Raw genomic sequence first — 15,630 nt, 5'->3', positions numbered from 1 at the left:
GTTTAGCTTCGTCTATGGTTGCCAACTTTTTAACTTTCAAATAAGGGACACTATGGAAACACAATGCACAACCAGCGGGGCATAGTGTAAATGTGCACTGTATGTGACACTGCAGGCTATGATCAATATACGGGAAATTTAAGGTAGAATCAGGGACAAAACAATGTTTGCTCATTAAACAGGCCATCCCGGCTACAACGGGACAGTTTGGCAACCGTGGCTTCCTCTTAGTTCTCCTGTGCCCTTTGCTTTTGCTTATTGCTAACCAGCCTTTAAATGAATGTTTCACATTTTGTTAAAGTAATGTTTCTGTGAAGGTTCTCAGTCATCCATCGTAGGCTAAGGAGCTTGGAAAGAAAAGCATCTGGACTTCTTTAGGTGGCTTGAAGACGTTTCAGCTCTCATCCGAGAAGCTTCTTGGGTTCTAGCTAGCCTCACAACTGAGACCAAGTCCTTAGACTTAAATTAATGTCGTTGCCACACGTCTTGGGTTCACACTACAAACAAAAACTCTGCAGCTGCAGCCTTTTAACATCTAGCTAGTAAGTGATATCTATGGCATTAAAATTCCCAACAGATGAAATGGAAATCACGTGGCTGTTACTTCATCAGATTCCAACTATACCTTGTATGTCAAAGACGGATGCATTCTCGAAGTCCCTCTGCATGTTGATGCTATATTTTGATGCCTGCATGTAGGCTTTTTGGAGCCGTGTGTTTATCATATTTAGGGTGGAGTGCTTAATTGCTAGCTAAGGCTAGCTAGTTAGATTAGTATAGTATCTGTAAAATAGTGGCAGGAAAGTAGTAGAATTTCAACTGGGGCACCAGCCATCTCTCCCACTATCTGGGAAAACTTAAGGATTACAAGAAAAAGCTCAAGACATTGAACTGCTACCAAACAATCCATCATCCATCTGCAGGATGCAGCACAACGCTGTAACTGATGAGACCCAATGGCTTTAATGCTTCCATCTCTGTCACGGTATGGCATGGCACACCGTGGAAGGAGTGGGGAAGGAGGACCCAGGCGCGGTACTCTGTGTATAAACAGTGCGTTTATTTACAGTGATGGAAACAATAACAGTAAATCCCCGTGCTCTCCCGTGACTCCCGTGTCGTGTCTTCCCAAAAAGTCCGTGCTCCGTGTTCTCCACTCTCGTGTGTCCACACACACCCCGTGCCTGCTGCCCTCCGATGTTCCACGCTCCTCCTGAGGGGAAAATGACAGAGGCAGCCGTCAAGACACTTAATTCCAGTAGGCATACACTCAGACTTTAACTAAGCAGAAGACTAACGTGGAGTCTCATGCAATGATCCCGCGTCGGTGGGAGCTCCAAGACTCTCCTAAGTAGCTCCCCCGACGAGCTTCGGGTGTGGCCAGTCCTTCCGCAGGGCCACACCCCTCAGGCCTGCAGGTGGCTGAGCTCCATCCTCCAAGCATCCCCGCAGACATAAACACACACACTCACATCTACAATCATGGAGGAGAGCAGCAGCAATACCAAAATACATATAATAATAATAATATAATACATGACTGCTCAGGGATCCTGGGTCGCCCAGTCCCAGGACCCTGACAGTACCCCCCCTCTAAGGGTCGGCTCCCGACGACCCCAAAACCAAAACAAAAAACAGCACAACCAACCCAGGGCGGGCGGCGGGGGGAACCAGGACGGAGGGCCAGAACCAAAACAAGCAAAAACAACAAAACAACAAACCGACCCAGTCCACAGTCTCAGAGTCAGGCCGCGCATCCCGCAGCGGTGCAAAAAGAAAACGAAAAGACGCCACAAGCAGTCACAGGCGGCCCATCAACACAACAAGAGAGTTCAGGGGGCCTACCTCGAGCCCAACGGCGGTGACGTAGCAGCTCCGGCGGACGGCCCCGGGTCCGGCAGCAGCAGCAAAACAGTTCAGGGGGCCTGCCACGGGTCCGGTGGCGGCGGCGCTGCTCCTCCGGCGGCCTGCCACGGGTCCGGTGGCGGCGGAACGGTTCTGGTGGCCTGCCACGGGTCCGGTGGCGGCGGCACTGTTCCTCCGGCGGCCTGCCACGGGTCCGGTGGCGGCGGAACGGTTCTGGTGGCCTGCCACGGGTCCGATGGCAACGTCGCTGCTCCAGTGAGCAACAGCGAGGCGTGGCACCAGGTCCATGACGCGCCGATCGCTGACGTGGACGCACCGGACGTGGACGGCGAGGAGGCCGCGCTAGACGTGGAGGTCCCTCCGGTCCGCTGACCTCCGGCCGAGCGGGACCCTCCTCGGCCGGCAGCGAGAGCTCCTCCTCAGCCGGCAGCGAGAGCTCCTCCTCGGCTCGCAGTGAGAGCTCCACCTCCGCTCGCAGCGAGAGCTCCTCCTCGGCCGGCAGCGAGAGCTCCTCCTCTGCTCGCAGCGAGAGCTCCTCCTCCGGCTCGCTGAGCTCCTCAGCTGGCAGAGTGGGCTCCTCCGGCTCACTGAGCTCCTGCTCGGGCATGCTGAGCTCCTCCGGCTCGCTGAGCTCCTCAGCTGGCGGTGCGGGCTCCTCCGGCTCGCTGAGCTCCTGCTCGGGCATGCTGGGCTCCTCCGGCTCGCTGAGCTCCTGCTCGGGCATGCTGAGCTCCTCCGGCTCGCTGAGCTCCTGCTCGGGCATGCCGAGCTCCTCCGGCTCGCTGAGCTCCTGCTCGGGCATGCCGAGCTCCTCCGGCTCGCTGAGCTCCTCAGCAGGCGGTGCGGGCTCCTCCGGCTCGCTGAGCTCCTGCTCGGGCATGCTGAGCTCCTCAGCAGGCGGTGCGGGCTCCTCCGGCTCGCTGAGCTCCTGCTCGGGCATGCTGAGCTCCTCAGCTGGCGGTGCGGGCTCCTCCGGCTCGCTGAGCTCCTGCTGCTGCTGGACGAAGTCTGTGGTTTCCCAGCAGGTGATGGCTGGATTACTAGCTGGGCGATAGGCTGTGGTACAGCGACCAGCTGGGCCGCGGGCTGCGCTTTGGCTACCGGCTGGGCAGCTGGCTGTGCCGCAGCTACAGGTGGCTGCTGAGCAGGTAACTGAGCCGAAAGCGGACGGGCAGCTGACCGTATAAACATAGCCCCAGAGTAAACAGTTGAGGTGAGTGACGATGAATTGTCCATATGACTCACCACAGCCGGCTGTTGAGATGTCTGTGGATCTAGCTGCGGTGAGGAACGCTGGCGGCGCGAACGTCGTTTCCGTGTCGGCGTCGGGGCCGGCGTCTCAGGCAGTGAATCCACCAGCTGTCCGAGCTGGTTGGCAGCCTGAAGAGGAGAGTGGAGGTGGAGGGTGGAAAGTAGGAAGTCCAGGACCACTGCATTAAGGGAGTCCACCAGCCAGGGGAATTTAAAAAGCATCTCCTGCAGCCGCCTCTCCACGGCGCGACGCAAACCTTCCGCTGGCTTCTCCCACCACACCTCACATAGGTGGTACACTTCATCCATAACTTCCCTGCTGAGCCTCTCCTCGGAGACCGCTGGGTCCATAAGTGGCGGGATCATTCTGTCACGGTATGGCATGGCACACCGTGGAAGGAGTGGGGAAGGAGGACCCAGGCGCGGTACTCTGTGTATAAACAGTGCGTTTATTTACAGTGATGGAAACAATAACAGTAAATCCCCGTGCTCTCCCGTGACTCCCGTGTCGTGTCTTCCCAAAAAGTCCGTGCTCCGTGTTCTCCACTCTCGTGTGTCCACACACACCCCGTGCCTGCTGCCCTCCGATGTTCCACGCTCCTCCTGAGGGGAAAATGACAGAGGCAGCCGTCAAGACACTTAATTCCAGTAGGCATACACTCAGACTTTAACTAAGCAGAAGACTAACGTGGAGTCTCATGCAATGATCCCGCGTCGGTGGGAGCTCCAAGACTCTCCTAAGTAGCTCCCCCGACGAGCCCTGATCGGCGGCAGGTGTGTGGCTTCGGGTGTGGCCAGTCCTTCCGCAGGGCCACACCCCTCAGGCCTGCAGGTGGCTGAGCTCCATCCTCCAAGCATCCCCGCAGACATAAACACACACACTCACATCTACAATCATGGAGGAGAGCATATGCTCCTCATATGCTTAACATAGTCTGTCCATTTAGACCATATTCCGTAGAAGGTATCCCTCTGAAGTTTAAGAGAAAATGACATTTTTCCCATCGTATAGATCTCTTGTACAGAATGTATCCAGCCTTCCATCGTTGATGGTTCAGGCTTAAGCCATCTTCTCATAAGAGGCTTTTTACTTGCGGCCAGAAGGACATACAGGAGTCTTCTGTCGTTGGAATTCAGTTTATCCGCTGGTACATTGCACAAAAACATGGTCTCAAAAGATGAAGGAAAAACAAATGAAAAAACATTTTGTAAATGATCATGGATTAGAGAGCAATACTGGCTAGCTCCGTCTCCCCCACATCTCCAACATTTATCACCAATTCCTCGATATCTTTGTTGAGCAGGGGTAATGAAAAATCTCATAATGCTTGCAGGTTTCAGTCTTATCAACAGGACATTTGCACAATGACTGAAACCAGCCCAGTGAAGCAACAATGGGCTGGGAGGGCAGTTCCTTCATCTTAATTATGCAAATTCTCATGACCATTGATCAACAACCACTGATCAATAACCATGAGTCCCATTCACAGAGAGTTGGTGAATGGCTGCAATCACAGCATGTAAGATGGTGACAGACGTACCCTTAGGCCCCTCCTCGATTCAGAGATGGTCTTTCCCTTTTCACGTAAATGGCCTCCTTGACTCCGCCCTCAAACCAGCGTTCCTCCCTGTCCAGGATGTTACATCCTCATCATTGAAAGAGTGTCCACTGGCCTGTAGGTGTAAACAGACTGCAGAGTCCTGGCCTGATGAGGTGGCTCTGCTGTGTTGTATCATCCTCTTAGCCAGAGGTTGTTTGGCTTCCCCGATGTATAAATCCTGGCAGTCCTCCCGGCACAGCGTACACTATGCTACTCTGTGCAAATGTCATGTTTATAAGATTGAAACCTGCAGTCAGCTGAGACTGAAGACGTCACCTGATGATGACGAAACGTTTCTCCCACAAAACGCTGCGTCCAGATGAACAGAATCAACTTTTGGAGACACTTTATAATAATTCTTATAAAAATATGACATCATACTGTAGCAGTGCAAATCCTCCTACAACTGTGAAAGTAAGAAAATCCCCCAGAACACACTGGACTCTGTGCTGCAGGGATTTCATTCAAGTCTTTCACAGACTACTGGACTGTAGCGCCTGTACAACACTTTCACCTCACCCTGTACGCCTGTAAGAAACAATACTCTGACAGCATTTTGTTTCCAGTTTGGTGTGAACCTGAGAAAACCGCCAGCGCAGTATGAGAAACACTTTGATTTCCCAAGCAAAGAAAACACAGAACATCTTTGTTTCACAAGTTTTCTGTGTTTGCAGGTATAACTTTGAGGTGTATAAATGTTTGTAGTAAAGGAATACATATTTAAATCAGTGATTTACTGATGATGAATTCAGTTCAATAAAGTATTCAAGCCTCAGTCTGGCTTCAGCTATGATGGGTTTTTCAAACTGAAATTAAGAACACATCAAATATTGATAAGGCGGCAGAAACAACCACAGCGTCATCTGTGATATTTCAAGTTTTCTGAGTTATTGTGTCATTAAATATGCTGAAATTTGTATAAAGATTCAACAATAAATGTGGAGTAAAAAAAATTAATGTTCTAAGGATCAAAGTTGTCTAAAATCTCCCTGCATGAGAACAGAAATTTAAATAACAATAATGATCAACTAACTTTGTTTGTTCTTGTTTCCAACATTAGCAACAGCTTGATATTTACCTCCGAAACTGAACATGAAACTGGTCCAAAACCTCTCAGTATTTTCTCGATATATCAAAACTATCTCTGTGACGAGGGGTCACATCATATTTGGAATAAAAGAAAAAATACTTTGGCTTCGATTTAATTTGTAGGGAAATAGTAAATTCAAGCATCAGAAACTGATTATGCTCTTATTATTCCAAGACCACCATAAGAACTAAAGCTTCTGTGTAAAAATTAAAGGCTGAAAATGACAAAGCTGCTGTGATTCAATGTTGCTGCATGAACAAAACAAAACGGTTTAATGAGAGCTGTGGAATAAGGAATTGGAAGGTTAACAAGAGAGCAGAATAATCCACATGATGTAGCTGAAATCAGAAAATCAGAAGCTGAACCGAGAACCAGCTCACTTATCAGTTAATAACCTGAGCGTTACTGAGGACAGAGCTCGTATTTAAAGAACCAAACTAGAGAAAATGTGCCTACATCCTTCTCAGCACTCCTTTTAAATTAGATTAATTAACCACTGCAGATGAAAGGAACTGCCTCAAGTGAAGAAATGCGTCTTATCTGTCAGTATGTAAGCATGTGTGTGCGAGACAGAGATGCAGGACGAGACGGTGCACCTGACTAACAGTGCAGATATCCCACAGAAATAGCAGCACAGACAATTTACTCTCAGTGGGATCTGCTGACGCAGCCTGCAGTGTGCGATTTTCAGCTGATTGGGAGTCACTGAGCTCTCTTTTCCTACACTGGCCTTTTGTTGTGGGGAAGCTCTGGCATACATATGTACCTGCCCCTCATCTCTGTAGAGCTCATTGATTTTCCTCTTTTCTCAACCACCAAGCCTTTCCCTCAGATCAATGCTCCCGAAAAGCTTTTTCACCACAGAAATGTCAGGCGTTAACTAGTGGAGCGTGAAGGGCAGAGACTGTTTCCAGGTTCAGCTCCTGCAGAAGAGGCTCGGGGCTTTTTGAGGAGCTTGGAGATGTCGGAGGCTGACAGAAGAAAAGCAGGAGAGGCAGGATCCAAATAGCCGGCTGTCATATCCACTGCCACTGAGATTGCCCTGCCAGAGCATTCATACAAGTGCAAAATGTAGGTATTTATACAGGTGCTCTCATTTTCTCTCCATTAACACAAATGAACTGTCACGTACAGACGCCATTACTATACACGGGTACTGGGAGAAAGCATGGCCCTGCCATATTTTACTCAGACGTTTAGAAATTGGGTGTAAGAGTCCTGCAAATTGCTTTAATGTTACCTCTGGACAGCCAACTAAATTAAATTTAGGTTACTAAGTCTGACTTCAGGAGTATCTGCAAATTGTTTGCAAGAAATACTTTGCAGGTGCTGTGCACAGAAAAAGTTCTGGGTGACACTATAAAGAAAATGTACCAGAATAAGAAGCGTGTTTCAGCTGCCGTGTTCCACAGCGTGCAGCTCCACGGACGTCAGATAAAGCAGATTACAGGAACATCTGGCATTGTGTGGGCTGATGTCTGAGGAGAAAAGGAAACAGAACAATGGGAACAATTTAAATGTATAAAAAGAATCCAAATAGAATAAGATACGGAAAAAAATCACAAAATTACATTAAACAAAAGCAAATGAAATAAAACATAGTGTTGGCTGCTCCAGCAGAAACAAGATACGATTCTGCCTCTGGACTAATTACGTGCACTGCTGGCTGCTTGTATTTGTCAAAGTGATGATGTGTTTTCTATGACAGTTTAACAGGATACACAGCTTCATAAAATGTGTGTGCCATAGTAAAAACTCTATTAAATCAATCCTTCCATCCATCTGCGTCCTTCCGCTTAAACAGTGAAGTCAGATTCAGACCAGTGATTTGATATAGTTGCATTTCCAGGGTTTTACACAAACTTCAGGAGCTCAAATACATGTTCAATATAAAACATATCAAAAAGTCAGGACAAAGGTAAGTACATACCATAAAAATGAATGGGGACGTCACCTGGAATAGTTTGCATTTAATAGATGTGCCTTGTTGAAAGTTAACACGTAACTAGCCAAGTTTAAACTACTACTAGTGTTCAAAGGAGCTTGCCGTACATACTACTAGTGTTGTCAAATAGCCTTGTTTTAACTGAGTAATCCACATTAGCATATGTAAGGAACAACACGAGTCCGTTGTTACTTCATTCTGGCTCCACAGTTTCCACTGGAGGTAAAACAGAGCCAGGCCTGTGTTTTTGTGATGCCATTTCAAGCTGTACAGAGCACCTAATAAGTCAGGCACAGGAAAGGGAAAGTGGATATGGCCAACTTCAAAATAAAAGAACCACGCAGACCAAAGCCGCCATTTCTGAAACAATCTCTGTGACTTGAAGTTATGCAGAATTTCCACACACGTACTGCAGAAATTCGTATGATTTCCCTGATGATAATCTTATCTAACAGATGAGAGTATGAGGTATTCCAAACCTGTAAAACACGTTTAAGAGAAAGTAATCACTGACTTTCATGCTTTCCATTCATTTTGAGCATTGAGCCTGTGATCAAAGTACAGCTATATGAAGCACCCAGGCTCATAAAGGTCACGTGAGAAGCTGCACACTCTTCACCTGCAACGGTCACTGTGTGGTAGTTTATCTTTATTCATCACAAGAAATCAAATGAGAATCTTAAAGAAATGTGGGCTGAAGCTAAAGCTTGTGTAACACCTGCCAGTGATACAACTTCAAGTAGAAGATGTTAAATCAATAAATAATCAGTAAACTCAGATTTTAATTCAACATCATGAAAAGATCAACCATCAGTATCTAATTTTATCAGGACAACAGTCCCAAAGTTTAGCCGCAGTAACAAACACACAGTAAAACTTCATATTGGTCCATGTTGGTTATGTAAGAAACTGTTAAACAGCTGTAACCCATAGACTGTAAAATGGCCTGCATTTGTATAGCGCTTTACTCAGTCCCTAAGGACCCCAGAGCACTTTACACTACATTCAGTCATTCACACATTCACACACTGGCCATGGCAGCTACACTGTAGCCACAGTAGCCTGTAGAAGACTGACAGCAGGATCTCAACTATTTGTTTGCAAAGTCAGATTTTTGAGTCCAGGTTTCTAATCATGTGGCAAAGACTTACCAATCACAAGTTAGTAATGTCTTAATGCATACCGTGCTATATCACTGTTTCGAGGATGAGGTTTTTGCTTTTGCTACCAGACGATGCGCCCTCTACTGGCCATTAGAAAGAATTTAAGCTTCAGGTCCTTCAATCTGGGAGCTTTGTTCGATTTTGTATTTGCAGGGTTTGTTCCCTTTGCACCATTTTGGGGGGATATCCAGTAAATAATGTGGTTTGCTATAAGGAGCAGTGTGTCCTTCAGGTGTCACTAGAGTAAAAATCTATTATTTTATTAGGCTTTTACTTATTCTCTCTTTTGGATCCAAAAATCCTGACATGGCAGCTGCCAACTTACAAATGTTAAAGCTTCAAGACGTGGGGCCAAAATGCAGCAGTTACCAGCAGTTATCAGCATGCTGGTTGATCATCTTTTATATGCACAGTTTATGGTTTGCCCTATTCAGAAATTCTTTGCTAACTCTTGCTTTGAGTTAACAGAGAAACAGCTTTGAGAAATAAAACATCCACAGAGTCAGAAGGTCAAATGTATGGAAGACAACAAAAATACACCCTGGGTGGAAAGCATGGCACAGGTCGGAGAAGTTGCTGTCTTTTTGCAGTTAAAGTAATGGAGGTTAGCAAGCACATTGATCTGTTTTCTTCCTACAGCTCCTTCAGGTGGAGAGGGGAAGGTTGCATCCTTTAGTTAGTTCAGGTGTTGTGTCCTTGAGTTTATTGGTGAGACTTAAACAGGAATGTTAATGTTAATAAGGAAATGGGGGGGAAAGCTCGAACAGCCGGGTCAATAGTTCAGTGGCAATAAAGTCTAAAGCTGCCTTTGGGCACTGCAGGTTTCATTCACAACACATTCAGGTCAGATGACTGCGTGCTGTTGGTGTGATACAGGAAAGAAACAACACTGATGTGATGTTCCACACAGTGATGTTTGACCTCCTACAGAATATCAAGTGTGACACTGAGACACCTCCACAGTAAAGGCTTTTTATAAAGGTTCATGAAAGTAAATGAATGTATCTCATTAAGACTATAAAACTACTTTTTCTATATACATGTCAAAGGCTGATGTGGTGATAATGGACTCTAAGGCCACGGCAGAGTTTCACAGACTTGTTGACTTTGAGGGAAACTTCCACAGGAGACCATGGCAACAAGGAGACTGATCAGGTTACTGGGAGAGAGAAGAGGCAGGGGAGGTAGGTTAGTCAAAGATGAGTCAGTTAAGATCATCTGGACTGACCTACAGAGATGTTCCAACAAATGTTTTGAGACTAGCAAGGACACCAGCCACTGGTTTGCTCTGTGGCACCAGCTGAGGTCAGTGAGTATTCCAGTAAAGGAGTCCAAGTGGAACAGACCAGTTCAGCAGAGACAGGTAAGTGGATCAGAGGTGAACTGCACTGGAAAGCAGGAAAACAAGGACATTAGGCTGGAGAGTTTACAGGGACATAGGAGAGTCATAAAGGAGCTTTATGACCACTCTGGAGATGCAGACAGAGACTGGGTGCTGGAGCTGGTCCTTAAGTGCTGGTTATTGATGAGGCTGATGAGCAACATGAGCTGGCCGAAGAGCAGGAAACCAGGAGACTTACAGAATACAACAAAAAGGACTATGACAATACACACATTTAGTCCTTCAGGTGCATCTAGTGGAGTTTCTACATTCATTACACAAAGCAATCATTTATTTTTTATTTATCGTTTTACAGAACTATAGTTCTGAAAGTAGCGTATGGTGTTTTAACCAGAGAACATGATCTCTTTATTCATCTAACATGGCATCATGTTTCCAGCGTTTGCTCTGTTTGACTAGAGTATTTGCATTGAGCCATATTTGTTATTTTTCTTTAGCTCGAGGCAAACCTGCCCTAAAATCTGTTTTATTCATCATCCAGGTCTGTGTCCAGAGACACATCAATATGTTTGCAGTTCGATGGGGATTTCACAAGTTATAGGACTATTTGATTCTTCCTGCAGGGCTTTGGTAGGCAAACATGGAAAAGTGATACGACTGATAATATGCACCATGTTTGGAAAAGTCTGGAATAAATATGAAAGGAGGTGAAGGCAAAACATTTGTTCCATAGTAGCAAAGCTGATTGAAGGTCTGTTTTAATTCCAGCGTCAGTGGCAGCTGAGCAACATTTACCTGCCACTGATTGCAGCCCAGTTTGACCTGTTTTTGACAATCGTGTAAAATTTGCTTAGCAAATCATGAATAATGGTTCTGAAACCAAACACATGGGCACTTACCAACTCTACCATTACATTTCAGTGCTGGAGATAATGACCAGAATTCAGCTTCTTCCAGTGATGCCATTCAACGAAGTTTGAGCATGTCAAAATGGACAGAAATTTAAATTTCTGCATGGTACACCCAGGTTACTTTTAAAATGTATTCCACTACAGATTACATGCCCCAAAATGTATTTTGTAACTTATTCCGTTACGTTACTCAATGAGAGTAACGTATTCTGAATACTTTGGATTACATAATATATATACAGTGGAACCCCGACTTACGAAGACCCCATTTAACGAAAAATTCAAGTTACGAAGGCACTTAACGGCAATATTTCTGCCCGTGTTACGGCAAAATGCCCGCGTAATGAAATCCGCTAGCTCTTATTGGCTGAGCCCACAATGCCTTCCGAATCATGTGACAACCCCCTTGGCTTTCGTACTTGAGCTTCGCTGTTCCACTTGAACAACGTGTTGTTGTTGCAGTTAGCAATTAGCCTGTAGCCTATCGTTCACTCAAAAGGCGCGATGGGTGCTTCGACTTACGAAAGACCCTCAGGAACGAATTAATTTCGTATTAAAGTCGGGATTCCACTGTGTCATGCTTTTTTACAATTACAACTACATGAATGTCCTATTGCTGTGTGATTTATTACTATTACTGAAGGTTTCTCTCCACACCAACACCAGCTAGATGTTTAAATCTTAACATAAATGAGTAACAGTAGGTGGACATTAGGTAAGGCTGCACTTTTTGCAGCGATCTGGTGTAGAAAACTATTCCTCACGTATATAAAACAGGTCCGCGGCTCCGAACCGTAGTAAAGGGACCTCTGGCTGATACGTCGGGTTCGTGTCGGGCTCGTAGCTGAAAACTAGCTTTACTTTGTTGTCTGGGTCAACTTTGCTAGCAGAGACAGAGAGAGACGTTGAAAGGCTGCTGCAACGGGACTTATTGTTTTTGGAGGAAAACACGAACACGGTGTACAGTCGAGTCTTAATAGCTTACTTACAGCTGGGCCCTCTGTTTGGCTGCAGTGGTTATTATTATATTTACATGCTTCCAGCTCCCGTTTCTGCTCGGTGACAGCTCGTACTTTTCCTTTCTCTCCCTCCCTGCTCACAGACACATAAGCAGCACGGACTACACTGCCCATCAGGCTACATGCTTTAAGGCGATGCCTGTAACACTCAGCCTGTTGCCTTCATACTAAACCTTTTTTTGAACAGTAAATTTTTAAAATAATTCTTCTCATCATTATGCGGCTGCAAGTAGAGGTGACATGGGCCGCGAGATTGAGACTCAGGCATTTGAGCCTCTTTTGTTTGGGTTTCCAGCGGCGAGGAATTACCAGAAACAGAGAGAGCAGAGCCGAACATATGAAACAGGAAAAGACCGCCGTGTAATCCCTTTATTTCAACAAAGTAACTGTATTCTAAATACCACCTTTTTAAATGGTAACTGTAACAGAGAACAGTTTCTCATATTTTGCATTTCAAATACGTAACGGCGGCACATGTACTCCATTAGAAAAGAAGAGAATAATCCTTTAATTGTCCCACCAGGGGAAATTTGGTTGTATCAGCAGCAGCGTTACTCCCCAACACTGAACACACCTCATCCAAAAAGTCTGCCTGCTTCAGTTTTTGTGTTTTTTATTAATCTGTTTCTAATGAACAGTTTCTTAGTCCACAACCAATCGATGACATCACAGTGGCTATGCTCTTCTCCTGTATGTACAGTTACTCATACAGTATGAGTTGCAGTTAGACTCACATCCCACAGTAATATCTGTATTAAGAGTTGATCACAGTGGCGTCATTATCTGCGGTAAAAAGCAAAGGTCCATGCATGCAGTTTAATAAGACTGAGGCAGAAAGCTTTTGGCACCAGTGTAATACTATCTCCTCAACTCCTACCTGGATGTTATTGATACTGAACAGGCACACTGTGTCTTCGATGGAGAGCAATCTCATACCATCACAATGTAAAGTGTGTGTAAATGAATTACACACGTCGTAATAGAATGAGCGCTATTTGTCCTCAAGAAGAATCTGAAGGAGACGTCCGCCCCTCACTGCTGGCTTCTAATGGAGTAATTAAAACAGAGGAAGCATCAGTCATGTTTCTCTCCTGGGAGATAAGCTGTAGGGGGTTAAAAGACCTGAAATCAAAAGCTCACAGCAAATCACACACATCCTGCTCAGAAAACTCCCACACTGGATCAATTACATTATGCTGGAATACTAATTACCAGTGATATGGGAATAATCAGCCAATTAACTCAACACAGCATCAAAACCCCATGACATCTTCGAGCTGGAATGGAAACAATTCATCAGCTGCCTCAGAACCAAACTGTGAACATACCTGCTGACAGTGGGTCATGTGACACAGGCCGAGCAGCTGGTACTGACACCTAGCAGAAGCCATGTTTAACAAGTCACAGTAGCTGAGGTGGAGAACTGGGTTGCACAGGAACAATCTTGCTATAAATAACATAACAGCCAGATTTTATTAAAGTTAACAAAACCTCCTCTGGTCTGTACCACACAGCAAGCAGTATCATTAAAGTTCTCTCTGTCAAATTGTCCATATTGGAAACATTTTGGAGGAAGTAGCAATATTTTTATTTTGGGTTTTAACTTCCTCATTTAAAGCATAAAGCTCCGCCCAAAGCTCCCAGCCATGTTTGGTTCATAATAATAACCACTGGAGCAAAGCTTTTTTATTTTTTATTAGTATTTTATTTGAATGTTACTACATATGTTTTTTAATAATGTTATCAATGTAGGAGTAAATTAGCAGGTGTCTGTCTGACATACCCATAAAGTCGAGCTACTTAATGCCTTCATCTGTGAGTCCACTACAGTTAAAGAAAGAAAATTCGATCATCCGATAGTGCGCACAAAGGTCAGTAAATTGTTTTGACCGTGCAGAGAACTTAAAATGGACCAGCTACACATTTGTCCAGCTGGCAGACTTCAAAGAAGTGTAAGAGGAGTGACGGCTCAGCTGTCTCCAGCTGTCTTTGTCCACAACAGAGACGAATCAACGCTTGTGTTTGCCAGCATTAGCTTCTTAGCACTCCAGCTTCTCCTCCAGTTGTGCTCAGTTCTGGAAAGAAAGATGGCAGCAGATACAATGACATATCACTGGCTGATGTTATAGTGCACACTTTAATTTGCAATTCACTTTTTAAGAGTGAGAAGTGAATATTTTAGGGTTGTGCTGCTCACCTTTTGATTCCTCGCCCTGTTACTAGAGTAGAATCCATCTGGGGATTCGACACACTGCAAATATATAGATGTTAAATCTTACCCGGCTTGTATTTGTGTTTGAGCCACACAGACGACTTCCGACTCAAACTGAATTTAATTTTGAGATTTTTTACAATGTCTCAAAGTGACGGGAAAGAAAAGCCAGACACAGACGTGTGTGAGTTTGCTGTGACTGCAAACGATCACATAAATGTCTGCAGAGCAGTTTATTTTTCTACTGATCAAATTAATGTTAATTAGCAACTGCAAGCACTGACCAGCAGCAATTACCATTAAGCAAAGCTCTTTACCAGATAAAAGAGGAGAAGCTCTGTTTGCTGTTACGCAGACATAATTGGGGTACAATAATTGCATTTCATTGGCACTAAATCACAGTTAAAACTGAAATGTTAAAAGCCCCATTGTTGCTCACTGGATTTTACGCACATTGTCACACAATTACACTGCTTTGTATCTAGAAATAGTTTTTGAGTAGATGGTTATAATTTGAGATCCACTTTCCTTTCCCTTCTAACCATTTGGCAAATAGGACATTGCATCAAATTAGCCCTTCCTCTGCTCTCACAGTACGACTAATGAAGGACACTGAGCTGCTATTATGGTTAGCCACCAACAAATATCACCTCAGCTTATTCCAGCCAGGATAACTTGGATGACAGTAAAGACGTTTCTGACTCACTTGCTTCCTCCCGTCTCTGTCTTTATGATTGCTTGAGTTATTTATACAGTTGTGTTAATGACTTATTTTGACAGGTTCGTTTGTTTTTTCGTGTGTCATATTGTGTGTTTGCTCCCTGTCTTTGTCCCTCGTTTCCATTGTGGTTCCACCTGTTCCCAATCAGTCCTCCTGACGTTTTTGTCTGTTTTGGAGGTTTTTTCTCTTTGATTAACATTTTGTTTTTATCTGGTTTCTATCAGCTTCATTAGTTTGTTCTAGTTCTACATCCTGTAACTGTCTGTGAGCCCACATCTCGACACACTCATATATAGTCAGAATGAGGTATGCAATGTCAATAATAACACTTTGCAGAAGCTGAAGAAATATTCTGTTGGTCCATTTAAGCACTTCGCCTTAGTGTATGTGAACTATGCAGTACTTCTACTGCAATACCAACAAGTGATCTGTGATCAGATTACTGTCAGATTTTTCATTCCACACAGGAAATGTTAGCTGCTGCCTGCCTCTCTCCTCTGATTGTGATC

The 15,630-nt window shown here is 45.0% G+C and overlaps 1 pseudogene; it reads right to left on the bottom strand.

Moving 5' to 3' along the window:
• Window positions 1–1,400: 1,400 nt before the first annotated feature.
• LOC147313749 (uncharacterized) lies at window positions 1,401–3,483 on the bottom strand (annotated as a pseudogene).
• Window positions 3,484–15,630: the final 12,147 nt, after the last annotated feature.

This window comes from Aulonocara sp. 'chitande type north' Nkhata Bay, linkage group LG15 (genome assembly GCF_057382095.1).
Source record: "Aulonocara sp. 'chitande type north' Nkhata Bay isolate Kocher_YH1m ecotype deep benthic linkage group LG15, A_spYH_male_GT1.1, whole genome shotgun sequence".
Taxonomy (NCBI): domain Eukaryota; kingdom Metazoa; phylum Chordata; class Actinopteri; order Cichliformes; family Cichlidae; genus Aulonocara; species Aulonocara sp. 'chitande type north' Nkhata Bay.
Note: the sequence above shows the minus strand (reverse complement) of the source record. Positions and strands in the feature narration are given on the sequence as shown.